Source organism: Bos grunniens, chromosome 25, assembly GCF_055505025.1.
Source record: "Bos grunniens cultivar Pamir isolate PY7600 chromosome 25, Bosgru_T2T1.0, whole genome shotgun sequence".
In the NCBI taxonomy this organism is placed as follows: domain Eukaryota; kingdom Metazoa; phylum Chordata; class Mammalia; order Artiodactyla; family Bovidae; genus Bos; species Bos grunniens.
Window position 1 is genome coordinate 35,662,178 of NC_141189.1, and position 27,887 is coordinate 35,690,064.

General features: G+C 45.1%; 1 pseudogene; it reads left to right on the forward strand.

Annotated features, from left to right (window-relative positions):
- Window positions 1-7,361: 7,361 nt before the first annotated feature.
- On the forward strand, window positions 7,362-7,474 carry LOC147345462 (U2 spliceosomal RNA; annotated as a pseudogene).
- The last annotated feature ends 20,413 nt before the right edge of the window (window positions 7,475-27,887 follow it).

Consider the following 27,887-nt stretch of genomic DNA (forward strand, 5'->3'; position numbering starts at 1 on the left):
GATTGACCAGGGACACATTTCCTGGAAATGTCTTGGGCAAGCTATGCACCCTGTAACTCAGCCCAGCACTCATTTAATTACAGCTCTCCACATGCCAGATAGCAAGTGAGGTTCAGTTTCCACTGTCCAATTTAAATGCCTACCAAGCAATGAACCCTGTCTTTAAGCCAGATTGAGTTACTCATCTATCATTCCCATTAGTTTATAAAGAAAAGCCCCAAAGACTGGTTGGTAGAGGACATACAGTGTAGAAACCTTTCAGAACAATGCCTGACAGGTAATGATCGCTATGAGTGTGGTTATTGTTACTATTACCATTGCTATTTGAAACTCCAGTACTTTGGCCACCTCATGCGAAGAGTTGACTCATTGGAAAAGACTCTGATGCTGGGAGGGATTGGAGGCAGGAGGAGAAGGGGACGACAGAGGATGAGATGGCTGGATGGCATTACTGACTCGATGGACGTGAGTCTGAGTGAACTCCGGGAGTTGGTGATGGACAGAGAGGCCTGGTGTGCTGCAATTCATGGGGTTGCAAAGAGTCGGACACGACTGAGCGACTGATCTGATCTGATCTGATTATTATCATTAATACTATTATTACCTTACTATTATTGTTACTCTATGGGGGAACAATGGAAACAGTGTCAGACTTTATTTTCTTAGGCTCCCAAATCACTGCAGATGGTGACTGCAGCCATGAAACTAAAAGACACTTGCTCCCTGGAAGAAAAGCTATGACCAACCTACACAGCATATTAAAAAGCAGAGTCATTACTTTACCAACAAAGATCTGTCTAGTCTAAGCTATGGTTTTTCCAGTAGCCATGTATGGATGTGAAAGTTGGCCTATAAAGAAAGCCAAGTGCCAAAGAATTGATGCTTTTGAACTGTGGTGTTGGAGAAGACTCTTGAGAGTCCCTTGGACTGCAAGGAGATCCAACCAGTCCATCCTAAAGGAAATCAGTCCTGGGTGTTCATTGGAAGGACTGAGGCTGAAGCTAAAACTCCAATACTTTGGCCACCTGATGTGAAGAACTGACTCATTGGGAAAAACCCCGATGCTGGGAAAGATTGAAGGCAGGAGGAGAAGGGGATGACAGAGGATGAGATGGTTGGATGGCATCACCAACGAGATGGCCATGAGTTTGAGCAAGCTCTGGGAGTCGGTGATGGACAGGGAAGCCTGGCATGCTGCAGTTCATGGGCTCACAAAGAGTCAAACGTGCCTAAGCGACTGAACTGAACTGATTGCTAGAGTATTATGTAATCATAACAGTATTATTTAATCATCATAGCATTTGATTATTGTTGTTATAACTATTATTACTATACTGCTATTGTTGTTACTCAATTTGTTACTGTAACTACTATTGTTATCACTATTACTACTTCATTGTTTTTACTATTATCACTATCATTATTATATTTGCTATTATTACATTACTATTGTTCTTACTCCATTGTTATGACTGTTACATTACTGTTAATGTTTTTGTCTATTGAGGTCTTATGACCTACTCTTTTCTCCTTCTCCCTTGCTATTTAAAATATTTCACCTCCCAGATGTACGTCATGGATTGCTTTTCTTAAAAAAATTAATTAATTTGGCTGTGTCAGGCTTTAGTTGCAGTTCACAGGGTCGTCATTGCATCACGTGAGATCTTTTGTTACAGCGTGGGAACTCAGTAATTGTGGCTCAGGCTTCGTTGCTCTATAACATGGGGAATCCTAATTCCCTGACCAGGGATCAAACCCACATTCCCCCTCACTGCAAGGTGGATTTCCAACCACTGGACCGCTGGGGAAGTCCCTCCTGATTGCTTTTTTAGTTTTGTTTATTTATTTTTTTAAGGGGCACAGCCTTTTTTTTTTTTTTTTCCATTTGGCTGCACTCAGTCTTAATTATGACATGTGAGATCTAGTTCCCTGACCAGGGATCAAACCCAGGACCCCTGCATTGGGAGCACGAAATCTTGCCACAGGACCACCAGGGAAGTCCCCCGATTGCTCTTTTAGATCCTCTGGATTTAGTGCTCATGCTGTCCCATGAACACTTGAGTTCCTATCTCCTGGTTGCCTCTGTGGTCTCCCTGTCACTTGCTGTCTCCCTGTTCCCATGTTGACTAGCAGGACCATCCCTCACCTGAGTCCCTTGCACTGAGCCCTGGACTCTCCTAGAGGGGAGGCATGAATTAGGACACACACAGATGAGAAGACCAAGCACCTATGAGCTCGGTTTCATTGGAGGAGAGAGGTACTTTTTCTCAACACTGTCTTCCCCAGGGCAGGAGTGCAAAGAGAAAGGTCATTTCCAAGCAGCTTTCTGAAGATGCTACCTCACCAGCTTCTCTCCAAAACTGTAATCTGGAGAAGGCATTGCTGCAATATTACAGTGACCTATATTTGTGGTAAACTTCCCCACTCTCCCAGGAGAGACTGGTGAGCTATGAGTCTCCCCCATACAAGTGGCTTTTTAGGACACCCTCCCCTTCCAAAAAAAAATAAATAAATAAAGCAGCGGCGGCTTGTTTGGTACCACTCGGACTCCCAAGTAATATTCAGCTTACAATTCTCTCCCCTCCTCCAAAGGCGAGTTATTTGCCAGATCCCAAATGGTCCCCGGGTGATGGATGGCGGGTGATTTCTACATCAGCACACCTTGGAGCCCCAGAGCTAACCCTCTGACAGCGTTAGCATAAAAGATTTACATTTATGTTACGAGGGCCACACAAGAATAATAATTTTAAGATACATTGCCTCGGCTGCTGGTGCACCCTGGGAAATCTAGCCGCGGCAGGCGCTGATCCACGGTGTAATTACAAAATGGCAGTGCAGGAGAGGGTTTTTTTGGAGACAAGCGGCTAGAGACCAAAGCCATCTGCATGCCTTGGTGGATTGAAATTACAGTAATATATGAAGACATTACCTGAAAAACCCGGCACCATTTAAATGATTTACTCTTCAGCCCCAGCAAGCTTTAATTTAAGGATAAAGTCATTCAGAAAGCTAATCTGATAGGGGAGGCATTATTTCACACAGTTAAGTTAATTTACAGTAGCTGATTGTTGTGGTTGCTTTAGGTATTATTATCTTCCTACAAACAGCTGATCTGCCAGACAGAAGCAATACACTGCTTAACGCAGTGTCTTAATTCAGCCGGCAAGCTATCTGTGATAAAGGTTTGTTTATAAGCAATAATAGGAAAGTCATTTTGAGGCCACGCTGATAACGCTGATGAGAAATATTTTTTAAGGGGGAAAGGCACAATTAAATAAATAAATGAATCAGCAAGCCCTGTACTCGTGGGTCTGTTTGTCTGGAACTGCTCTTTTGAGCAGTCATTTTCCAAAGGCATGCCCCTCCTCCCCTCCTTTATGGGTTTCCTGCCCTGTGGTCCTCTCTCTGCACGTTTACCCCAGATCATCCTGCTGTCTGGCAAACATTTCTTCCTTGTTGCCAAATCGACTTCTCAGCCAGACCTTTGAGAAAAAACACATCTTGGGAGCCCAGTGAATTCAGCTGCTTTCCAAGCAAAAAGTGAGCTTTGATATCTGTCTTGAATGATTTTTTTTTTTTTATCTTTGAGAGACACAGAAGCTGTTCACTGGTGGTTGTCGTGGTAGAAAAACATCAGGAAGTGGGTATTTGAAAGGGAGCTAACAGATTGGAAGGTGAAATTGGAGATTTTGAAAGGGCTTGATAAAACCAACTTGCCAAGGGGGAGGTTGGAAGGCGGGGATGGATTGGGAGTTTGGGATTAGCAGATGCAAACTATCAATATTATACATAGGATGTTTGTGGAGAATGGATACATGTATACGTGTGGCTGAGTCCCTTTGCTGTCCATGTGAAACTAACAGAACATTGTTAATCAGTTACACTCCAATATAAAATAAAAAGTTTTAAAATGTCATTGGAAGGACTGATGCTGAAGCTGAAGCTCCAATACTTTGGCCACCTGATGTGAAGACAGCTGACTCATTGGAAGAGACCCTGATGCTGGGAAAGACTGAAAGCAGAAAGAGAAGAAGGTGGCAGAGGATGAGATGGTTGGCATCACCAACTCAATGGACATGAACCTGAGCAAACTCAGGGAGATAGTGAAGGACAAGGAAGCCTGGCATGCAGCAGTCCATGGGGTTGCAGAGTCAGACAGGACTTAGTGACTGAACAGCAACAAAAATACACAGAATGGATAAAAAATAGGGTCCTACTGGATAGGGCAGGGAACCATGTTGAACTATATTCAATATCATAATGAAAAAGAAAAAATGAAAAGAAAAAGAAAAGAAAAGTGACTCACTTTGTTGCACAGCAGAAACTAACAAAACGTTGTGAAACAACTGTACTTTAATAAGGACCTCTCACGTGGCTTATGGGCTTCTCATGTGGCTCTAGTGATAAAGAACCCATCTGCCAGTGCAGGAGACATAAGAGAGGTAGGTTTGATCCCTGAATTTGGAAGATCCCCTGGAGGAGGTCATGGCAACCCACTCTAGTATTCTTGTCTGGAGAATCCCATGGACAGAGAAGGCTAGTAGGCTGTAGTCCATGGGGTTGCAAAGAGTTGAACATGACTTACTGAAAATACAACAAACATGCCCCCCACTGTTCATGGCAGAGCTATATACAATAGCCAAGACATGGAAACAACCTAAATGTCCATTGACAGATGAATAGAGAAAGAAGATGTGGTGCATATACACAAAGGAATATTCAGTTCAGTTCAGTCGCTCAGTTGTGTCTGACTCTGCGACCTCACGAGTTGCAGCACGTCAGGCCTCCCTGTCCATCACCGACTCCCAAAGGAATATTACTCAGCCATAAAATAGAATGAAATAATGCCATTTGCAGCAACATGAATGACTTAGGGATGTGTTGTGTTAGCTTCAGGTATACATTCCTTATCAGATTCTTTTCCATTATAGGTTATTATAATACTGGAGTGGGTTGCCATTTCCTCTTCTAGGGGATCTTCCCCTCGCCCAGGGATTGAACTTACATTTCTTGCATCTCCCACATTGACAGGTGGATTCTTTACCACTAGCGTCAGCTGGGAAGCTCATCTAACTTATAGCAGAAACTTATCAATGATGTGACTTGAGTCAATGATGGTCACTCTCTACATCCTTTCTGCTAAGGAAAAAAAAAAAAGGCAATATGTTCATAATGACCCAAATCACTGAGCAAGGGTCTGGCTCATATTAAGTATGCATAAATATCAATTCCCTTTTCCCATATATGAAGCATGCAGTAGAAAGGGGAAAAAATTAAAAACAGAGATTAGAGAAGGCATCAGAAAGCAGCAGGGACCCCCTTCTCCAGGGAGGGAGAGGGAAATTGCTTGCTTTGCACATGAACAGTTGTCACTCACTCCTGCATGATTTCTATCAGCGGGGCTATAGGCTTTAAAATAAGATTTGGTTCCCTTTCAAGCACCTCTCTTCAGCCTTCAGGGAAGGAAATGGATCCATGGAAGAAAGGCTGATGGAAATTGTCCTAGCTCGAGGGCAGGAGCCTTGTCATATAAATTCTGAGACCGGTTAGTCCTCTAGCTACGCACTCTGGGTCCAAGTACATTTTCTGGACCCAGATTTTGCTGGTTGATTTTGATTTCTGGCCTGATTATCCAAGTATCTCACAGGCTTGGAGAAGTCAGCATGACCAAGCTTTTCCTGGGAAAGGTCTGTTTTCTTGGTACAGAAGCACAAGTGTCTGACCCTACACAATATCTTCTTCCAACCAGGTGTCAATGAACATATAGTCTGTACCAGGAACTGTGCTTTTGAAATCAACTGCCTTTATGTCAGACTCTAATCTCTGCAAGGTCAGGCTCTCTGTTATTTACACATTGTTTCCCAAGCGTCCATCACCACCTCTGGTATATGGTGACCAGTCAGTTCTCCCCATCCCCAAGCCACAGTCCTATAGTGATAGCTCAGAAATTCTTAAAAGGATGAGAAAATAAATAAGTAAAAATGTAAACGGACTTTCCTGGGGGCCCGGTGGTAGAGAATCCTCCTGCCAATGCATGGGACATGGATTTGACCCTTGGTCCAGGAAGATTTCACACTCAGCAGGGCCACTAAGTCCATGCGCCACAACTGCTGAAGCCCACATGCCCTAGAGCCTGGGCTCAGCAACAAGAGAAGTCCCCACTCGCCATAACTAGAGAAAGCCTGTGTGCATCAACAAAGTCTCAGCACGAAACTAAAAATAAATTAAAAAATTTAAAGGATGCATTTAGCTATTCCCAGCTCCCCCTCTCCTATCCCCCCCGCCCATTTCCCAACCACTCTCCTCCAAAAGTTTTGCAAGCTACATTCACCAGCATTCTGGCAGTCTCCATAGTCTGAAAGGCTGTGATTGTCCCATCAGTTGAGTTCTATTAAATAGGGGACCCCAATACATTCAGAAGCACCAACCTCTGCTCCACACACCATGTCCATTTGACAAGAGTGAAGTGGATTAATTAACGTGGTGGGTCTATCTTCTACCCAGCTGTCTTGTGTTGCAATGGAGACTGAGAAAAATCCATTAGATTATACTGAGAGATAGCTGAAAGAAAGTTTAGATTAAGTTTATCTCTCGAGGCAATTTTATTAGATAGATTAAGTTTCTGTTCATCTCTCCAAAGACCGTAGTAATAACCAGTGTCATGACTTTCAAATCCTTTGGACTTCAGAGGGTAATCAAACATGGTTGTCTTTTTATCCCCCTCTTTCACTTCTTAGTATTCTACAATCCTGCTTCGTTCATCTGTCAAAGCGATAGTATTAAGGGGATCAATGTTGACAAGTGATAGTACAAATTATGTAATGTTGATGACATTTCGCTGTCTCCTTTTGATCTGCAATTCCCACTCTCAATCACTCCTTATTTAAGAAAAAGCACTGAAAGAGAAAGACAGCTATGGAAGCCATGGGCTCAAGTCCTGGCGCCCCAGGGGCAAAACGGGGTGAATTTGAAGTGCATGGAATTAGACACGGGGCCTGGGAAGATGGCCTGACTGACAGAAGGGGAAATTGAGGTCATCTTCTTACAACATGCCTTTGGCAGCTGCCACTTGGGACCACGTCACAGCTTTTGGTTGTGCTGTAGTCCCATGAAATATTTGACGTGTCTGGTCTGCAAGGGGGTTTTCTATTTCCAGAATATGCCCTTTGATTTCTCCTCCACTGGGAATTGATGGAGGATAACTTAAAAGGAAGAACTGAGCTGGTTTTGTTTAAAAGAAAAAAAAAAAAGGAGACTAGGATAGGTCCAGACACAAGAAGGGCTGTTTTTTTCTGGGGTAGGGGATGGGTATTAAGTTTTGGACTGGGTGATAAAAGATCAAATAAGGAGAAATAGGTTCAATTGCTTCTTGGCCTTTTGGCTAACATCAAGTGTAGTATCTGTTCTTATCAGTTTAATAACTGATATGTCCTCTGAGACAATCTATTAAATGAAATGATATGAATGAACTTACTTACAAAACAGAAAAGAGACCCGCAGACTTAGAGAACGAACTTAGAGTTGCCTGGGGGAAGGATGGGGGAAGGGATAGTTAGGGAGTTGGGTAATGACGGGTACACACTGCTGTATTTAAAATGGATAACCAGCAAGGACCTACTGTTTAGCACAGGGAACTCTCCTCAATGTTCTGTGGCAGTCTGGATGGGAAGCGGGTTTAGTGGGGGGATGGATACATATATATGTATGGCCACATCCCTTGACTGATCATCTGAAGCTATCACAACACTGTTAATTGTCTATACTCCAATATAAAATAAAAGGTTTAAAAAAAGAAGAAATAGGTTCAAAATATAGCAGAAGGGGGCTTCACTGATGGCTCAGATGGTAAAGAATCTGCCTTTAATGCAGGAGACCCAGGATCCATCCCTGGTTTGGGAAGACTCCCCTGGAGAAGGGCATGGAAACCCACTCCAGTATTCTTGCCTGGAGAATTCCATGGACAGAGGAGCCTATTGGGCTATAGTCCATGGGGTCGCAAAGAATTGGACATGACTGAATGACTAATGCTTTCCAGTATTCTAGCCTGGGAAATCCCATGGACAGAGGAGTCTGGGGTGCTAAAGTCCATGGGGTCTCCAAAGAGTCAGACATAACCTGGGGACTAAACAACAACATCAAATAGCAGAAGAGACTTTTTTTGGGAAGAGAGCATCTTGCATCCTTATAATGTTTCCATCCACGTGGAGAAATTGCTGTTAAAATAATATGTCTGGGCTTCCTTCTCTTTCTCTCTCTCTATCCTCTTAAACACACCTCAAGAAAAATGCTCTTGATGAACATGGGCTCCAGTTTAAGACAGACATGCCACTTTTTCCTGGTGACCTTAGAAGGTTGTTCAGCTTGCATGAATCGTGATTTTTCTCATTTGCAAATAAAAACCATAGCATCAGTTTTCCAGGGATGCTGTAGCAGTTAGGAGAGTTCAGAAATCTTGAAGAAAACCTCTTTTGGTCAGATTGGGTATGGGTTTTACCTGATTCCCATGCTCTGACACATACTGTGTGACTAATAAAAGATTTTATGATTCTTTCAGCCAAATGGAGTTTGCCTTCCTTCTAAAAGTCTTAGAGCAATGGGCAAATGGGATGAGGATGGATAGCCTTAGCATGATTTATTGCCTGATATTTCCAGTTGCTGCTGTTTAGTCGCCCAGTTGTGTCTGACTCTTTGCAACCCCATGGCCTGCAGCACACCAGGCCCTCTGTCCCTCACTGTCTCCTGGAGTTTGCCCAAGTTCAAGTCCATTGCATTGGTGATGCCATTCAGCCATCTCATCCTCCAACACCCTGTTTTACAGTTCAGTTCAGTTGCTCAATCATGTCCGACTCTTTGTGACCCCATGGACTGCAGCACACCAGTCTTCACTGTCCATCCCCAACTCCCAGAGCCTACTCAAACTCATGTTCATCACATTGGTGATGCCATCCAACCATCTCATCCTCCATCATTCCCTTCTCCTCCCATCTTCAATCTTTCCCAGCATCAGGGTCTTTTCAAATGAATCAGTTCTTCACATGAGGTGGCCAAAGTATTGGAGTTTCAGCATCAGCATCAGTGCTTCTAATGAATATTCAGGACTGACTTCCTTTAGGATGGACTGGTTGGATCTCATTGCAGTCCAAGGGACTCTCAAGAGTCTTCTCCAACACCACAGTTCAAAAGCATCAATTCTTCAGCACTCAGCTTTCTTTATAGTCCAACTCTCACATCTATACATGACTACTGGAAAAACCATAGCTTTGACTAGATGGATCTTTGTCAGTAAAGTAATGTCTCTGCTTTTTAACATGCTGTCTAGGTTGGTCATAGCTTTTCTTCCAAGGAGCAAGCGTCTTTTAATTTCATGGCTGCAGTCACCATCTGCAGTGATTTTGGAGCCTAGAAAAATAAAGTCTCTCACTGTTTTCATTGTTTCCCCTCCTATTTGCCATGAAATGATGGGACTGGATGCCATGATCTTAGTTTTATGAATGTTGATTTATTTATTCCATGAACATTTACTGGTCATGTAACTAGGTACTGAGTATTTTCCTAGACAGCAAGGACCTAATGGCAAACAATACATGTAAAGTCTCGATTGTCAGCAGTTTGCCAGTTTATGATGGAATAGCCCTGGTTCGTTCCCATTGGTATTTCATGATCTGTCATGGTATCTGCAACACAGTGGATACCCAAATAGTGTTTCCTGAGGAGATGAGTAGCTGCACGCGTACAAACCACTCATCCTTCCAACCACTAACATGAAGTCGCTGAGGAGTTGAGCCTTATTAGAAAAGCTTTTTAAGACGTGAGAAAACCCTATCACTCAAGACCAGCAGTCAAGGCTAGGAAGAAGAAATAGGATTCAAGACCACATTTCACCATGAAGTATTCTTTAGAATGTAAAATCGAAACAGAATTTCATTAATCTATTTTCGCCTACAGCCTGGAAAAGCCCTTATGTCAAAAATACCCGCCTCTAAATTATGCTTTGTCTTCCCATTATAAATTTTATTAACCACTCTTTTATTAGCAATCTTATTACAGTTGATCTGCACATGAATAGAAACAATTTACAAATGATCAGGGTTGGATTAGAGAAACCATAAACTCAATGCAAATTGTTACAAATTATTTACAGGCTTAGCACAAATCTGCATATAGATTGAGGAAGTCAATCAGAGAGGTACCTTCATGTATTCTTCACAAGATATGATTGGGAAGATACTTGCAGGCCGGTACGCATCGTGCAGAATAGAAATGGAAATAAATAGATTCATTTGTTGAGTACATTTAGGTGTGGGTCTCCTCATTTAATCAGAACTTTGGAGCACTGGCTATTGGGGAAAATTGAAAAAAGGTAATAGCGGGTGTTGAGTGTGGGCTTACTCTAAGGTCAAGAATCAGATCTAAAGGGATTTTGGAAAAACAAAAAGGAGAAATATTGATCCAGCACATCAGAGGCTGACAGAATATTTCTCATGTTGCATCTCATGAATCTTCTAAAAATTCTAGGATATAAGGAGGAATATTACTGCTAGTTCTCAATTGAAGGAGTTGAGGTTTCATAATGAGGCTAAGGGCTTCCCTGGTAGCTCAGTGGTAAAGAACCCGCCTGCCAATTCAGGAGACACGAGTTTGATCCCTGGAGTCAGAAAGATCCCCTGGAGAAGGAAATGGCAACCCATTTCAGTATTCTTGCTTGGGAAATCCTATGGACAGAGGAGCCTGGCAGGCTACAGTCTATGGGGTCACAAAAGAGTCAGACACGACTGGGTGGCTAAACAGCAACAACAACAACGAGGCTAAGGTCACATAGCCATCAGGACTTGAATTTGCAATCTCCACCTTCATGTCATAGGACCCATCGATGGAAGTGTTGCCTATGTCCTTGGAACTGTTTTTACAGGCTTGGGGGCTCTTGGGAATAGCTCTGAAGTCCAAACTCTCTGCCAACACCAGAGGACATGAACTATCTATCTTGTCCCTTTGCTTCTTTATGAGAAGGATGGTGTTAGGGGATGGTATGATTTAATGCAGAGAACCCAGGATTGAGCATTAGGAGGGGTAAGTCTTCTATCTAACTTGCTATGTGACCTCAGACTGTTCTTTAACTCTTTCTGTGACTTGGCTTATTCAGGCAGACAGGATTAGGTTTCTCTAAACTCTCAGAAAATTTACTGAATTTCAACTCAAGACCAAAAAAAATCATGAATGCTAATATGTATTCTCTTCAACTCTGTACCAGGCTTCCCTGAGAGCTCAGTTAGTAAAGAATCCACCTGCAATGCAGGAGACCCCATTTGATTCCTGGGTCAAGAAGATCCTCTGGAGAAGGGCTAGGCTACCCACTCTAGTATTCTTGGGCTTCTCTGGTGGCTCAGTTGGTAAAGAATCCACCTGCAATGTGGGAGACTTGGGTTCGATCCCTGGGTTGGGAAGATCCCCTGGAGAAGAGAAAGGCTACCCATTCCAGTATTCTGGCCTGGAGAATTCCATGGACTGTATAGTCCAGGGAGTGGCAAAAAGTCAGACACAACTGAACAACTTTCACTTTTCAACCCTGTATCTGTCCTTAGCAAAGCGGAAATTGGGCAAAGCTGAAATTCCTACCTCTTATTCTCACCTTTTGGTGATGTGTTAACTTATTTCCTGTCTCTAATATTTCATAGTTTTCCTTCTTCAGTCAAAATCTGCTCTTTGGTTGTTTTTCATTCCTAGTAACTCAACTCTTCTCCCATGGATATCTGGCTTTTCATGGAGATCAGAGTATTTACCCAGAGGGTGGAACTCCTCATGGTGACATTTCAGATCTTTCCTTTCAATAGGAAAAGTTTCTGAGGACCCAGGGAATTCTCAGAGCCCTGCAAATTCAGCTATATATTCTGAATTTATTCTCTTAGGCCCCAAGGCCAGCACTGTGGGGCTGCAGGGGTGAGGATGGAGATGAAGGCAATGCCATTTCACCTCTTCCATCAAAGACACGGAGAAGGCAATGGCACCCCACGCCCCCACTCCAGTACTCTTGCCTGGCAAATCCCATGGATGGAGGAGCCTGGTAGGCTGCAGTCCATGGGGTTGCTAGGAGGCAGACCCGACTTAGAGACTTCACTTTCACTTTTCACTTTCATCCATTGGAGAAGGAAATGGCAATCCACTCCAGTGTTCTTGCCTAGAGAATCCCAGGGACGGAGGAGCCTGGTGGGTTGCTGTCTATGGGGTTGCACAGGGTCGGGCATGACTGAAGTGACTTAGCAGCAGCAGCAGCTGCAGCAGCATCGAAGACATTTTATTTCCCTTCTTGTTTGCCATTGCTCTATGACAATGATGAGCATAAGAAACGCTAAAGTGGGAGACATTCTCCCCCTTCTATTTCCTGACCAGCTGGGGGACCCATATCACTTCCTATGAAAGATGAGTGTACTCACAACAGCCACATTAAAAAAATGCTAATTATGGGCCTGCAGTGAGCTCGAAGCTTTATGTGCTTTATTTCATGAAATGTTCACGATAGCTCTATGATCTGGGATTCTATTATCACCCCACTTTACAGACAAGGAAATACAAAGGGATGGTTCATTGAATTACCTAGAGCTAGGGACTGAAAGAGATGCGACCCTATCTCAGTTCTGTCTGACACCAAAGTCTACATCCTTAGCCAATGAACTAATCTTGAGAGCGTGAAATACATGATAGAGGACCGGTTGATCTTTATAGATCTTTCCCATCTCAAAGATATAATGGACAAGTTCTTGGAGTTAGAGAATTCTTTAGACGGTTTTTGGTCCAACACCCTGTTACAGATGAAGACACTGGGGCAATGAGACAGGAATTTTTCAAAAGCACATGTAAGGAGGGAATTCCCGGGCAATCCAGTGTTGAAGACTCTGCACTTCCACTGCAGGGGGTGTGGATTTGATCCCTGGTCAGGGAACTAAGATCTGGCATGCCATGCGGTGTGGGCAAAAAGTAAAAGAAAACAAATAAAACGCACGAGGAAAGGGGCATTGGGAATAACGTTGGGAGCAACTGCATAATGGACAGACAGAACATCTTGACACTTGTCTCGTCCAGACCCTCCACACACAGCCCTGCCCAGCTCCACTGGGTGCCGTTTGCACTGATGGCTGGGGACACACCCACTCTTCTTCAGTATCCCTATGCAGTCACTTATGACTAGCACATTTGCTTATCTCCTGATCATTTTATGCCGTAACCATTTCAAAGACAAAGGAGAGCTAGCACTCCTCTCTTTCCTTTCTTCTTTTTCCTGAAAGAGAACCTGAGAGCTTTCAGAAACTAGGGTTGCTGGCATCATGGCTTTGGAGGTTGCTAGCTAATCAATCAGAGCTGCATTGTGGATGCTTGCCATGGAGTTTCTTTTTCCTTTTCATTCTTTGTGGGGTGTGTGTGTGTGTGTACTTATGTGCATGTATATGTGTCAGTGCATACAAGTTTGGTGCCTTTCCATCAGCAAAGGATTCAGGCACTGGATGTAATTAAATAGCAGCAACAGACTGTATTCAGCCTTGCTTTGTACCCAGGTTTTCTCCCTCCTTCCATTCACAGCTGCCCCTGTAGCTCCCTGCTCTGCATTCATTAAACACCCTGGCTCCTGGAATGTTTCAGAGCCTGCTGACTGGTGCCCCCAAGACCTGGATCCAGAGTCTGGGCCCCATAAGGAATTCTAAGCGACTGTTAGCAATCTTCTAGGCCGCTCTGAGGTTATTCAGAATGAACGAAGCAAAGTCAATAGGATGTCTGCGGGGACTTTTGGCGGTACCATCGGTGGTTGCGACTTTATTGCTCTCAGAATGCTGTAAGTCCTCAGGAGGTGAATTCGGATAAAACTGGAAGGTAAACTAATTATAGTGGGGCTATTTGTGCTTTTGTGGTTCAGCTTATGTCAGCATTTCTAGGCTAAACTGAGTTCTTTGGGGATTTCAGAGTCTGCTTTAAATATCCCCCCCCCCCCCCACCCCCCGCCCTTATTACTATTCTCCTTGGGTTCTGAATCTAGTTCAATTATTGGTTCTGATATTTAGACAAATGGGCTTTATCACCACTCGTGTGTGTGACTCTGTCTCAGATCTGTTTCTCACACACACACACACGTGTGTGTGACAACTATAGCTGCTGTAGTCACTAAAGACAGTAACAGTTGCCAAGTGACAGAAGCCCAAATCAAACTGGCCAAAAAGAAACATAGAGATTTGTGTAAGTGAGAAGTCCAAGGGTGAACGTGGTTCAAATAGGTTGTTGGGACTCTCTCTGACACCGTATTTCTCATATTTCCTTGTGTCAGCCTGACATCATTCTTCCCAGAGGAATTACTCCATGGGAGGGAAGACGGCTGTAGCAGCCATTGCGTAGGAAGTGCCTTTCCCTTATTATTTTTGACAAAGATAATGATTGGCCTTGCCTGGGATCATGTGCCCAACCCTGAGCCAATCACAGCAGCTGTGGGTGGGATTAAGGATTGACTGGCCTGTGTTACAAACCAAGGGAGTATGATTGACAGCATAGGTCATGTGCCCATCCCTGAGCCAATAAAAGTACTGTGGGAGGGATTAAGGGTTGGCCAGCCTGTGTTACACACTCAGGAAGTGTGATTGGCAATTCTCCCCGCACCACAAGAGACAGAGAAATTCGGGCTCTATTGCTTCCAGGTGATGTGGCTGGGCAATAATCTTCTTTCCCTCTTTTTAGTTTTTCCAACTGTGGCAGGGGTGGCCTACCATTCATCTTACAGTTACCATTAAGGGTGAAATGAAATAATGATACATATAACAGTCACTTATAGGAAGGTTACTAATGGTAGACACTAGACACTTAAGAGGAGAGGGCAATGGCACCCCACTCCAGTACTCTTGCCTGGAAAAGCCCGTGGGCAGAGGAGCCTGGTGGGCTGCAATCCGTGGGGTTGCGAAGAGCTGAGTGACTTCACTTTCACTTTTCACTTTGATGCATTGGAGAAGGAAATGGCAACCCACTCCAGTGTTCTTGCCTGGAGAATCCCAAGGACGGGGGAGCCTGGTGGGCTGCTGTCTATGGGGTCGCACAGAGTCGGACACGACTGAAGTGACTTAGCAGCAGCAGCAGACACTTAAGCATTTTATTGTTGGGCTAGTCATCTCTTGAGTGTGCAGCATGGGATGTAAATAAAAAAGACCTGCTGCTGCTAAGTCGCTTCAGTCGTGTCCGACTCTGTGCGACCCCATAGACGGAAGCCCACCAGGCTCCCCCGTCCCTGGGATTCTCCAGGCAAGAACACTGGAGTGGGTTGCCATTTCCTTCTCCAATGCATGAAAGTGAAAAGTGAAAGTGAAGTCAATCAGTCGTGTCCCACTCTTAGCGACCGCATGGACTGCAGCCTACCAGGCTCCTCCGCCCATGGGATTTTCCAGGCAAGAGTACTGAGTGGGGTGCCATTGCCTTCTCCGAAAAAAGGCCTAGTACATATATACATATATATGAAGGAAATGGCAACCCACTGCAGTGTTCTTGCCTGGAGAATCCCAGGGACAGGGGAGCCTGGTGGGCTGCCGTCTATGGGGTCGCACAGAGTCGGACACGACTGAAGCGACTTAGCAGCAGCAGCACTTATATATATGTGTGTTTGTGTGTGTTCCCTGCTAGCTCAGTTGGTGAAGAATCTGCCTGCAATGCAGGAGACCTGGGTTCTATCCCTGGGTTGGGAAGCTCCCCTGGAGGAGGGCATGGCAACCCAATCCAGTATTCTTTCCTGGAGAATCCCCATGGACAGAGGAGCCTGGTGGGCTACAGCCCATGGGGTCGCAAAGAGTGGGAAACGACTGAGCAACTAAGCACACTGTGCAAAATAAGCAGGTATCTTTAGTAGAGGACTACTCAGTGTCTGTGGCATGAATATCCTAGGTCAATGGCCAAACGAGTTTTAACCTGGATGGATTTTCTGAATAGTGTTTTACATGACCCAGTTTTAGAAGCTTGCTTTCTGTATTGTAAAGTCTGAATTCTAACTAAAGGTGGACCAGGGAGCTTTGTGTTTGGCACATCTTTCTTTGGCCCCTCCAGGTAGCACAATGGTAAAGAATCTGCCTGCTAACACAGGAGATACAAGAGGCGAGCGTTCAATCCCTGGGTTGGGAAGATTCCATGGAGAAGGGAATGGCTAACCATGCTAGTATTCTTCTCTGGAAAATTCCATGCACAGAAGGCTACAGTCCCAAGGGATTGGACTGAGTGAATGAGCACACACTCACTGCTTGTGCTGAATTTCTATTTGACAGAAGCCTTACCATAAGATGTGAAACCTAGAATTAAACCAGTTTATGTATTTATTGTGGGATGTGGCTGAGGTCCTAAAACAGAGTTCCCATCAGGCCAAACTGCTCTCAGGCTTAAGTAATCAGGGAAATGTGCACCTCACCCAAGCAGCCACATTTTCATTTCCTGAAAACTGTTTCCCTTTTTGCTTTGGCTGCCAGGAAGCTCAAAGTCCAACAAAAGCTCCACTTCTAGCAAGTGCACAGAACTTCTGCTGGACATCTTGTGTTTGATTCTGTCCTTGACTGTTTCTTGCTTTCCTGCTCCTTCTGTGATGTTTACTCTGATTTTAAAAAAAAATTTGCATTTGTCTGTGTTATTGCTCTAAGGGACTCAGATCTTTGTGGGGTTGAGATAGGGCTAAATAAATAAACAAGTAAAATAAATGCAGGTGGGATCTCAGAGCCTTTTTCTGCAAAGATAATGTTGGCTGTGCTGATGCCCTTTCTCCTTCACTGCTAATGTCTTGGCTCTGCTTGGAGCCACTTGTTCAATTACAGCGCCAAGCTCCTGTTTTACAAGGCTTCCTTTGAGCACATCTAATCAGGAACAGCTCCTCACTGCAGTTTTTTTGTTCACTGACTGGAACCTTGAATGCCTTGCTTTGCCTAATAAATAACCCAGGGGCTCAAACTTGGCCTTAGTCTTTATTTAGAAAATAGAACTGGCGAAGCTCAGAAGCACACTCAAGCCAAGGCCTTTGGAAGGTCAGGGATCTCTGAGGCACTTTGGAAAGAGTGTATACTGCTCCGTTTCCCCCACATTTGTTGGACAATTTTTTTTCATGGAGCACTCTGTGCTTGCTCCTATGTTGGCACAAACAACACTAGATAAATCCCCCTCAGAGCACAGATTACTTGGTGACTTGTTATTTCTACTCCTGGGGGTGGACTCAAAAGGTAATCCTGGCATGTGCAAGCCTGGGTTAAGTCTAAGGAACCATCTGTGAAGACTTGATTACTTTCATCCTTCAGTTTTTTTTTTCTTTTTCTTAACTTTGAACATCAAATGACAGCTGTCAAAGGGATCCCAAAGAGAAAGCAATATCCATCAGAAAGAGGCCACAACCTGAAACTGACCCCTTGCTGGCTCCAGACCTGAGGTTGGGTCTTAGCATCCTTGTTACATGCTGTGTGATCTTGGACAAATGACCTGAAGTCTCCAAGCTTTAATTTCTGCATCTCTTCCCTTACAGCATGGTGAAAGTAACTGATGTGTACCTTCTTCCACCCTCAATGACCCAGTTAACCACTCTCTGCTCTTTGGAACGCTTTCTTTAGAAGATGCTGTCTGGTGATTTCCTGATGGCTCAAGAGGTAGAGTCCTCCTGCAATGCAGGAGATGCAGTTTCTATGCTTGGTTTGGGAAGACCCCCTGGAGGAAGAAATGGCAACCCACTCCAGTATTCTTGCCTGGGAAGTTCCATGGACAGAGGAGCCCGGTGGGTTACAGTCAGGGGGTCACAGAAAGTCAGACAGGGCTGAGTACACTTGCACGCACACATGCAAGTCTCATGAAAAGACTTCCCTGATCTTTCTGGCTGGGGCATATCTGCTTCCTGCAAGTCCCCAACCTACTGAGTATCATCCTTCTTGGTACCTGACACAATGGCAGGTGTACATGTGTTCATACAATTATTCAACACCTCTCTTGACAGCCTGGAGGCCCCACAAAGGCAGGCATGAGAGTGGCCTCTGTTCACCACTGTGTCCACAGTGTCTGCCTCTAGGATGGGCACATAAGGGCTCAGTAAAGACTGTGCGGGGACTTCCCTGGTTCAGTTCAGTTCAGTTCAATCACTCAGTTGTGTCCGACTCTTCGCGACCCCATGGACTGCGGCATGCCAGGCCTCCCTGTCCATCACCAACTCCTGGAGTTTACTCAAACTCATGCCCAATGAGGCGGTGATGCCATCCAACCATCTCATCCTCTGTCGTCCCCTTCTCTTCCTGCCCTCAATATTTCCCAGCATCAGGATCTTTTCCAGTGAGTCAGCTCTTTGCATCAGGTGGCCAAAGTATTGCAGTTTCAGCTTCAACATCAGCTTCCCTGGTGGTCCAGTGGTTAATACTCTGCACTTCCATTGCATGGGGGCATGGGTTCAAGGGCACTCACATCTCCCTCCTAGCAACGCTGAAATTCTTTTTTAGGTGACTTTCCAGCTCCATATGTGTCATGAAGAGGTGTTTGGTTATTTATTTAATGTTTGGATTCAGAACCCTTTCATTGATCCCTACGTTTGTGTTCAGTATGCTTCTGGGGATCTGAGATGCACACAATCCCTGCCTCCTGGGGTTGTGTTGGATTTCACACATGTCAGCCTGGGTAAGGCATGTAGTTCCATGCCTGGTTTACAGTCATGGATGCCCTGATTAACCCTGTCTTCTCTCCCTCTTGCAGGACTTCTCTGGTGGCTCAGGGGTAAAGAACCTGCCAATGCAGGAGATGTGGGTTCCATCCCTGGAACAAAAAGATCCCCTGGAGAAGGGAACGGCAAGGCACTCTAGCATTCTTGCCTGGAAAACCCCATGGACAGAGGAGCCTGGCGGGCTACAGTCCATGGGGTCACAAACAGTGGGACGTGACTTAGCAACTAAACAACATCTCTCCTTCCTACAGGTCCTGATTGATGCTTCAACACACCATCTTCGTTCATTCACTACACAGTCTTTGTTTTTAGACCTGCCATGCAGCATGTAGAATCTTAGTTCCCTAATCAGAGAGTGCTCCCGACAACCCATTTCTTGGAGGTCCCAGGCTAGAGATCAACAGGTCCTACCTGGAAATGCCGCCACCCCACCGCCTGCCTAACCCCAGCTCATGTGAGATGCTGACATTGGTGTGCTCCTCACTGATGATACGTGTCTGCGTATTGAGATAATTGGGTTGTATAATATGGCACACAGACTAATCGGAGAATGATTTCTGCTGAATAGAAATTACTTATTTTGATTCCTCAGGGGTTTGTTTTGTCAAAACTCATGTAGTATTTAGCAAAGTAATCATTGTTCAATTGCCGAGCACAGGAAGTGTAAAATTATCCTAATAAGAATGAAAAGAATGAAGGGAAGGAATGTGGCTGACCTCGTCAACTTGATTAGTGATGGTATTTCATCACATTGGCAAGGCTTAACCCCAGACGCTGCCTGCAAAGATCACCATGTACCTCTTTATCTCACCGGCCTTAATTAGATATGCAATTTGTCATATGGTTGTTCAACCAGAATAGAAACCAAAAAAAAAGAAAAAAAGGAGAGAGAGAAGAAGGAGGAGGTTATAACTGAAAATTCTGAAGAAAACTGCTCAACAGCCATTTGATACCCCAACTGGAAGGGGAGTTTTGAAAGCAAGGAGATTGGCTTCTCCAAATATAGATTCACGCTGTGTGATCTTGAATTAGTCATTTAACCTTTCTGAACCCAAATTCCTTATCTGTCAGATGGGTCAGTAATACTGCACGTGTGCGTGCTCAGTGTGGGACTCAAGCTCCTCTGTCTGTGGGATTTCCCAGGCAAGAATACTGGAGTGGGTTGCCTTTCCCTTTTCCAGGGGATCTTCCCAACCCAGGGAAGAACCTGGGTCTCCTGCATTGCAGGCAGATTCTTTACCATCTGAGCCACCAGGGAAACCCCATGCCTCATCTCTACATCCTGGGAAATAAAGTGACCTCCACAAACGCCCAGAGTAAGCAAAACCAAAATATTTATTATGATTTCAGAAGTTTCCCAAGGAGGCAACTTGGTTTATTCACAAACCACACCATCCTGAATGATCACTAACATGGTACTGAATGAAGGTATTTCATTTCTCTGAATTTAACCCCAAAGGCCATGTTAAAAAACTCCAGCAGGTTGTTGCGTGTATTCCTGGCTTCAGGAAACTCAGCAGGAATTTTCGCAGCTCTTCTCTCTTCCTCCACAGACTTCCTCAGCCTCCTGATGGATTCTCCTGGTGCTTCTCAGCTTCAGCACTGGGATTCAGGATTTTTTTTTTTTGCCCATCCAGGCCAGCTGTCCCCTGGTATGTCCCACAGTTCTCTGAGGTCTCATTATAGAACCCAGAACCTTCCACCTTTGGTTCAAGCTGTGTTTCTTGTCATCTCTTTGCAGTGGAGGTTTTGGCCATCTTTGAAACTCCCAGTATTTGACTAGGTTACATCACCTACTTTTTCCTCCTTACACAGACGCTTTGATTATGGCCAGGCTGTGACTGAACCAATATTTCTCCTCCTAAAACTGTGTGCAAGCTTGAGAATGAGATCTGGCATGAAATCCTTCGAACTGAGCCCTGGCCAGCTTCTCATTATCCGCTTTCAATCCTGAGATCCACAATGCTGTTTCCCACGCAGTTGTGCTTGGTCAACTTGCAGTTATCATTCTCAATTTTCTTCCTGTGGTGACAGTGTCTAAGATGTGATAAATGTTGGTCAGAAAAAAATCAATCATCCTATTTATCTGTAACAAGGGTACCAAGGCACCCTTCTTTCAGGAGATAGATCCAAAAAGCCTAAAGGTATTCCTCCCTCCCCCAAGCTAACACTTCTTAAATGTATCAGATGCTGTTCTGAGCATGGGTTCTTTTGTTGAATTTTCTCAATAATCCATACTTTCAACACCCATTTTAAAGATGGGAAAACTGAGGCTTAGAGAGGAAAAATAATTTCCCAAAGCTAGGAGTGGTGAGCCAGTGGCCTAATGGATAAGGCGTCAGTATCTGGAGCTGGGGGTTGTGGGTTCAAGTCCCATCTGGGTCGCACCAAGATTAGTTTTGGGCTTCCCAGGTGGCGCTAGTGGTAAAGAATCCACCTGCCAATGCAGGAGGCATAAGAGACACGGGTTTGATGCCTGGGTCAGGAAGATCCCCTGGAGAAGGGCATGGCAACCCACTTCAGTATTCTTGCCTGGAGAATCCCATGGACAGAGGAGCTTGGCAGGCTACAGTCTGTGGGGTCGCAGGGTTGGACATGACTGAGCGACTCAGCATGCATGCATGCATGCACACACACAACTAAGCTGTAGAGATGAGAATTGTCTTCTACTTTATATGCAGTCTCATCATCCCAGATACTTAAGCTTGCTCTCACCCCATGCCCCCGGTGAGGGCGACTTCAGGTCTGATAATGGGTGTTATTCATCTCTGCATTGTTGTTGTTCAGTGGCTCAGTTGTGTCCGACTCTTTGCGACCCCATGGACTGCAGTACTCCAGGCTTCCCTGCCCTTCACCATCTCCCATAGTTTGCTCAGACTCATGTCCATTGAGTCGGTGATGCCATCCAACCATGTGATCCTCTGTCGTTCCCTTCTCCTCCAGCCTGATTCAAGACAGGCTGACAGAAAGCACTGGACAAGTGTCTGATGGATGAATAGGTGACTATGGAGGGACTACGCAGTGATATGGCTGGAAGAGGGGCTCCTAGCTGAATACTGAAGTTATTCACGGGGCCCAGGGCTTTGGAGGAGTCATCTTAGCTGCCGGTACGATCCCACTGGAACTGGAATAAGAAAACAAAAGATGACGGGAGGCAGGATGATTGAAAGATAATCAGAGCCTTTTAGCAAGAGTCAAGAACCAGCAAAACTCCCTGGTCTCTTTTCTGTGATTCTGTCTGTGTATCTGATCAATTTTTCTCTCTCTGCAGGAGGGAAAAAAAATGCTTTTTGCTACTTTCCCCAGTATGACCTCCAGAGTTCTGTCTTAGTTCAAGTCCCAATTCCAAATTTCCAGGAGAGAAAATCCAATTTCTCCAGATTGTTGAGATCTTCATCACTGGTCTGATCATTAGATACCTGGAGGGTGGGGTGAGGAGTGTGATGTCCAGTACAGATTTGTCCAGTACAGAAGGAGCCAGAAACCTCATTCCTGAGCCTGAGTGGATCGTTTGGGAGGGGGAAGATACACCCGAATATGAAGACTGAAGGCTGTGCACCAATTTCAAAGTGTATGTGACTTGGGGTGGCTGAGGAAGAGACTAAGGAAGTGTTTAGCTCAAGTTACTCCCCTTTGCAATAGAAATGTGCCAATGCATCTTTGGAAATGTGGTACCCAAGAGAGGAAGGGCTTCAGAACGTGCTAAGATCAGCTGAGAAATCGGGAGATTTGGGACCATCTTTATTTAATTAAGTAATGTATGACTACATTGGATCTTTGTTGCTGCGTGAAGTTTTCTCTAGTTGTGGCAAGCGAGGGCTACTCTGTAGTTGCAGTGTGCGGCTTCTCATTGGGGTGGCTTCTCTTGCGAAGCATGGACTCTGGTGTGTGCTGGCTTCAGTAGTTGTGGCTCCCAGGCTCTAGAGCTGAGGGTCAATTGTTGTGGTGCACGGGTTTAGGTGGGGCTGCCCTGGTGGCTCAGATGGTAAGGAATCTGCCTGCAGTGCAGGAGACCCAGGTTCAATCCCTGGGTTGGGACAATCCCCTGGAGAAGGGAATGGCTACCCATTCTAGTACTCTTGGCTGAAGAATCCCATGGACAGAGGAGGCTGACAGCAACAGTCCGTGGGGTCGCAAAGAGTCGGATGCCACTGAGCGACTAACCTGTGTGGGCTCATGGGCTTAGTTGCTCCCTGGCATGTGGAATCTTCCTGGATCAGAGATTGAACCCACATCTCCTGCATTGGCAGGTGGATTCTTTACCACTGAGCCACCAGGGAAGCCCCAGGGACCATCCTTAAAATTAGTTTCTCACCACAGGGATACATAGTGACATGGGAACAGTCTCCAACAGGGAGCGCTCTGGGAGATAAAGCCTTTGATGACAGGGACCATATTCACCACTGTAATCTCGGTGGAACCCCATGCCTGAAGTACAGTAGAATGTACTTTTGACAAATAGGAATTTATTTGTGAGGCCCGATTGCATTTCAGGCTCTAATACCAGGCATATTTTAACTTAACCTTCATCAGAGGGTCTTATGATACCTAGATAGTATTTTCTTCTCACTTTGTTGATGAGGAATTAGAAGATTGGAGAAGTCAAGCAGCTTGACCAAGCTTAGATGCTGTATGTTACGGGGTTTAAATCTGTCTAAATGTGTATCCCAGCCTCTTTTTGAAATGGAGCAGGACTCTGTGGTCCTTCCCACCATGTTCTTTGCCTACCTTTTGTCTGTAGAGAAACTTTAGCTGAAGAATAAGTTTAATTAGAGAAGTGAGAAAATGCAGAAGCAAAGGTGAATAGTCAAAATAATAATAGTTTAGTTATTAAGCAAAGTCCTTCTCTGGGGCTGTACACTAGTTTCTTCTCTTGGGCTGTAGATAATATTCTGAGCCATCCTTTAACATGTCTTATAGATGCTAAAACCCACACCAGGTAGAAGAAGTTAACTGCATGAAGACCAGACTGTAGCCATGACATAGGCTGCCACAGTTCCAAGAACTAGCCTCAAAGAAATGGGAACCAATCAACCCTGGAACTGAAGATTAACTGTACTCAAAATAATCAAGACAATGTGATCAGACCATTGCAGGGTGAACAATCCAATGCTTGGTGAATTCAGCTTCACAATGATAGGAAAAGCTGACCCCTTTCAAGATGTCTATCAGAGCTGACTGTGCTGTTTCTGCTTGTAGCCCCCTCCCTCCACCCATACACCCTGAAATTCCCCTTTAAAGGTTCTTGCCCACCGATTGTCGTTGGGGGGATCATCCACCTTTGGACACAAGTCTGCCCTCTCCCCTGGCTGCCAGCCTCCAATATAATGCAGACTTTCCTTTTTACCAACCTTGTCTCTCAAGTATTGGCTTCAGAGCAGCAAGCAATCGAACCCCACTTTCAGTAACATTCTCACTACTCCACAAAGTCTCTCTCATCCAAAATGAGTGTCTTGCAGGGGAAGAAAAAAGAAAGTAATTTATCTTCCATGAGAGTTGCTGGAGGAAGTGAGGGGCCTGCAGGTACCTGAGCACCAAGCATATGGGAGGAGATGCTGATAGAGATCTGGTCTAATTAAGCTCAGCTCTAATCACTGGTGCTTTGGCTCTGGGAGTGAAAAGCCATGCATATCTAAAAACTCAGGGTAAACAGAGTGGATGCCAGGGCTGGCTCAGCTGTCAGCAGGAAGTCTGGAAAGGCAAGTTTAATTCTGATGAAGGTAAAGCACCCAGAGGACAGAGAGAGAGAGAAAGCTGATCCGCAAATGATCAGTACTGTGTCAGAGGAAGGAAGGATGGTAAGAAGGGATGCCAGAGACTGGATGGGAAGACGATGTGCTCGTCAGCAGTGCCTAGATTCCAGGCAAAGCTGGACTGCGATAGATGTGATGAGAATCAAAACCATGAGCCCGCAGCTTTGAAAGCATCTTTGAAAGCATCTTCAAGGCGCTAGTGCTGCCATTTGACTCTGGCATTCCTTTCCCCATGTCATTAGAGCATCCTATGAAACGCAGGAGACGTGGGTTCAGTCCCTGGGTCGAGAAGATCCTAGAGGAGGAAATGGCAACCCACCCCTGTTCTTGCCTGGAAAATTCCATGGACAGAGAAGCCTGGTGGGCTACAGTCCAGGGGGCTGCAAAGAGTCAGACGTGGCTGAGCACACACACACTAGACACAAGGCTAATTCCTAGAGAAGGACTCAATTCCTTAACGTGTGTCAGGATGACTTTTAGAAGTTATTATCAAACCTATTCATCATTCAGAGAATCGGCTTCATACAATTATTCTGGTTGGCTGAATAATTATTGGTAAACTTAACATGGCCCAGGAATGATTGGGGAAGTACTATTTAATTGGCTTCTTATAAAACTAGTTGTTTGCATAAGTGCTGTGTTTGGTACGCTGGGGACTTAGTTGCTTGAATAAGGCAGAGTATGTGGCTTTTGCGAGTCAGTCGCCATGCATGAAAAATCATAACTGTCAGTTTTAGCTCAAAGGATTCTTGCAAGGATTCTATGACATAATGTATGTCATCACTTGGCCCAATACATGGTTTGTGGTGGTTCTTGAACTTACTGGGCTTCCCTCCAGATGCATTTATTTTATTTTGTACCTACACAATGATTATTAGGTGTTAGAGACATTACAGATATTAATTAACCCACTCATACCAAGCTGTTGGTATTAATCAAGATATTAACCAAGGCTCATACCAACCCTTGGAAATGTAACCAAGAAGGACCCTATGGGGCCTCTCCAGAATAGGACTCCCCCAAAGCCATATCCTCCACCTGCCTTTGTCTGTAGAAAAATTTTAGTCAAAGAATAAATTTGATCAGAGAATTGAGAACATGCAGAAAGAAAGGAACACACCCAAGCAAGACAAAATAACAACAGTCTAGTCATTAAGTAAAGTCAGGAACATTTAGTTCCTCCTCAAGGGCTATAGATAATGTCCTGAGCCATGTTCTTTGTTCTGTTTTGCAGATACAGAAACCCCCACCAGGTGGGAGAAGTTAACTGATGCTGCTCACAAGCCTGTAGACCCCAGCCAGTTGGAACCAGATGGTTGATGATGCTGACTCCTGGTTACCTCACCACCAGCCAAGAGTGTGCATTGAGTTGATGACACATCCCACAGTCTCCTTCCTCACCTCATTTTTAAAAACCTTACCCTGAGAGGCTTTGAGGAGTTTTAAGCACTAGCTGCCTGGACTCCTTTGTTGGCGATAAATGCTGTACTTTATTTCACCAGCCTGGTGCTTCCCAGGTGTCGCCAGTGGTAAAGAAACTTCCTGTCAATGAAGGAGACACAGGAGACGTGGGTTAGATCCCTGGGTCGGGACAATCCCCTGGAGGAGGAAATGGTAACCCACTCCAGTATTCTTGCCTGGAAAGCCCCATGGATAGAGGAGCCTGGTGGTCTGCAGTTCATGGGGTCTCAAAGAGTCAGACATGACTGAGCACACAGCACATCTTTAGTTCACCATAATCTGGTGTCAGCAGATTGATTTTACTCTGCATGGGTGAGAAGAACCAAGTTTGGCTCAGTAACAGAAGTAGGTAGGACATTGTCTTTGTTTTGCAAATGAGGAAAGTGAAGAGTAAATCATCAAGTGGTTTATGCACAGCCACGTAGCAAGTGCTGAGATTTGAACCTAAACACTCTGACTCTTGACTTCGTTCTCTTAACCAACCACTCTGCTAAGGCACCTTGATAAGTTAGGCTTCTACAGTGCCCACAGTCCCTTGAAGAGTGCCTTCCACAACACTGGCAGGTAGCTTTAGGAGGGAAATTCTCAAAGGAAAACTGGGTGAGATATTCTTGGGCTTAGCTCCATGTGAAAAAGTGAAAGTGTTAGTTCTTCAGTCATGTCTGACTTTATGGAACCCCCATGGGCTGTGGACCACCAGGCTCCTCTGTCCATGGAATTCCCCTGGCAAGAATACTGGAGTGGGATGTCATTCCCTTCTCCAGGGGAACTTCCTGACCCAGGGATTGAACCAAGGTCTCTTACATTGCAGGTGGACTCTTGACCATTTGAGTCATCTTAGTAAAGAGTTCTAATTTCTAGGCAACATCTGATGGTTCAGGGGTGACGTTATGGCTGGAGACTTGGAAATGCTTGGATCCCCTGTGTCTTCCCGTTTCAATGTGATCCACCAAGTGGATTTGAGCTACCACTTTGTGCCTTTCTGCCTCCTGACATTTTCTGGAAAGCCATTCTGCTCACAATCAAGGCAGGGAGTGAACAGCCAGCGGAGCAGCCCGCCCCCAGTGTCTGATGGGAGTGGGTGTGCAGATATAAACCAGCTCCCCAACACTAAGGCATACGTTTTACACCTTTCTGCAAAATTTTCCTGGTGGATTAAGCTTCAGTCGCCCACTGTGGAAATTAAGTTGTTAATGTACCTTTTATTGGTTGCTTTCCTTCCCCTCTATTATTTCTCCACTTTCTGTCCAGTGTTCCATGAACTTTCAGTAAAACAGCTTGCACTCAGCTCACTGCCTCAGGGGTCTGCTTCTGGGGGAACCCAAACAAAGGCATGCTCCAATTCTGCCCCGACAGTCAGTCTTGCTCTCTCAAGGATTCCTAAGTAAGGAAAGTACGGTATGTGCAAAAAGCAACAGCTAAACGGGAAAGAAAGCACTGCGTTTCAAATAGCTGGGTAAGCACCTAAAACCACCCCCAGTGCATGGCAGTAAAACTGTAGACAGGGAATGTGGATTAAGCCCGGAGGAAGGTTCGTTGAGGTCCCCTGCTTGCCATATCCTGTCTCGATGTGCTGACAGTGTGGTGGAAAACCAGAGGGAGAGCTGCTTCAGGATGTAGACCTTTGAGGCACAACACATGCATCCAGCAGCGAACATGGCTCAGTGGAGGTACAGGGCTTGGAGCGATCAAATTAGCAAGTCATCCTCTCCTAGGGGAGCCAAGTGGGGTGTCAGCAGAGGGCCTGAGATGCGGGAGAAAGATGAATGTCTCCATCCCCTAGAGCGACTGAGGACTCGAGGTGGGTCCTCACACCTGCCTGGCTTTGTCGTCTTCCTTTGTTCTACTTCAACACCCCACGGTCATTGATTTTCCCAATGAGATGCCGACTTTATTTCCTCTAGTAGCAAGTTTTGGCCTTTTCTTGGGTGTGATTAGGAGGAGTTGAGTAGCATTCTTAGGGTTTATGCAGGTGGGGCTCCCTTGTGCAAAGGTCA